At 39.5% G+C, this 1,897-nt stretch overlaps 1 non-coding gene across 1 annotated transcript; it reads right to left on the bottom strand.

The window, feature by feature from the left end:
• Positions 1-921: 921 nt before the first annotated feature.
• LOC130971827 (small nucleolar RNA R71) lies at positions 922-1,029 on the bottom strand. The gene has a single exon (XR_009083034.1). It is a non-coding gene; the product is annotated as a small nucleolar RNA R71 (small nucleolar RNA).
• Positions 1,030-1,897: the final 868 nt, after the last annotated feature.

Raw genomic sequence — 1,897 nt, forward strand, 5'->3', positions numbered from 1 at the left:
TAACTTTTCAATTAAATCTTTTTAACCATATCTTTTTCAAAATAATTTTCAATCAAATCTTTTTAACTTCTAATTTCAAAATATTTTTCAAAAATCACTTGATTTCTTTTTCACTTTGAATTTTCGAAAATTATCAATCAAATTTTCAAAATGTTTTCAAAATCTTTTAATTGAATTTTCGAAAATTCTCTTCCCTCCTTCCCACATCCTTCTATTTATGGAGTACCACTCCTTCTAAATGCACAATTCGAACCTTATCTAACTAAAGTTCGAATTCTTCTTCTCCTTCTTCTTTCTATTTCTCTTTTCCTCTGACATTTCAAGGAATCTCTATACTGTGACATAGAGGATTCCACATTTTCTTTTTCTCTTCTCTTTCATATGAGCAGGAGCAGAGACAAAGGCATTCTTGTTGAAGCTGACCCTGAACCTGAGAGGACCTTGAAGCGAAAGCTAAGAGAAGCTAAAGCACAACTCTCTTTAGAGGACCTGACCGAATTCTTCAAAGAAGAAGAACATATGGCAGCCGAAAACAACAATGCCAACAATGCAAGGAAGGTGCTGGGTGACTTCACTACACCTACTCCTGATTTCTATGGGAGAAGCATCTCTATCCCTGCCATTGGAGCAAACAACTTTGAGCTTAAGCCTCAATTAGTTTCTCTAATGCAACAGAATTGCAAGTTCCATGGACTTCCAATGGAAGATCCTCATCAGTTCTTAGCTGAATTCTTGCAAATCTGTGACACAGTCAAGACTAATGGGGTTGACCCTGAGGTCTATAGACTGATGCTATTCCCTTTTGCTGTAAGAGACAGAGCTAGAATATGGTTGGATTCTCAACCTAAAGAAAGCCTGGACTCTTGGGAAAAGCTAGTCAATGCCTTCTTGGCAAAGTTCTTTCCACCACAAAGATGGAGTAAGCTTAGAGTGGAAGTCCAAACCTTCAGACAGAAGGATGGAGAATCCCTCTATGAAGCTTGGGAAAGATACAAACAATTAATCAGAAGATGTCCTTCAGACATGCTTTCAGAATGGAGCATCATAGGTATTTTCTATGATGGTCTCTCTGAACTATCCAAGATGTCTTTGGATAGCTCTGCTGGAGGATCTCTTCATCTGAAGAAGACGCCTGCAGAAGCTCAAGAGCTGATTGAAATGGTTGCAAATAACCAATTCATGTACACTTCTGAAAGAAATCCTGTGAACAATGGGACTAGTCAGAAGAAAGGAGTTCTTGAGATTGACACTCTGAATGCCATATTGGCTCAGAACAAGATATTGACTCAACAAGTCAATTTGATTTCTCAAAGTCTGTCTGGAATGCAAAATGCACCAAACAGTACTAAGGAAGCTTCATCTGAGGAAGAAGCTTATGATCCTGAGAACCCTTCAATGGAAGAGGTGAATTACCTAGGAGAACCCTATGGAAACACCTACAATTCTTCATGGAGAAATCACCCCAATCTCTCATGGAAGAATCAAGAGAGACCTCAACAAGGTTTCAATAACAATAATGGTGGAAGAAACAGGTTTAGCAATGGCAAGCCTTTTCCATCATCTTCTCAGCAACAGACAGAGAGTTCTAAGCAGAATACTTCTGACTTAGCAACAATGGTCTCTGATCTAATAAAGACCACTCAAAGTTTCATGAATGAAACAAGGTCCTCCATCAGAAATTTGGAAGGACAAGTGGGTCAGCTGAGCAAGAAAGTTACTGAACTCCCTCCTAGCACTCTCCCAAGTAATACAGAAGAAAATCCAAAAGGAGAGTGCAAAGCCATAGACATGGCCGAATATGGAGAGGAAAGAGAGGAGGAGGACGCCATTGAGGAAGACCTCAGTGGGCGTGTACCAATCTCCTCTGAGTTCCTCAATGAGGAACAATGGGAATCTG

This window comes from Arachis stenosperma, chromosome 3 (genome assembly GCF_014773155.1).
Source record: "Arachis stenosperma cultivar V10309 chromosome 3, arast.V10309.gnm1.PFL2, whole genome shotgun sequence".
Taxonomy (NCBI): Eukaryota; Viridiplantae; Streptophyta; class Magnoliopsida; order Fabales; family Fabaceae; genus Arachis; species Arachis stenosperma.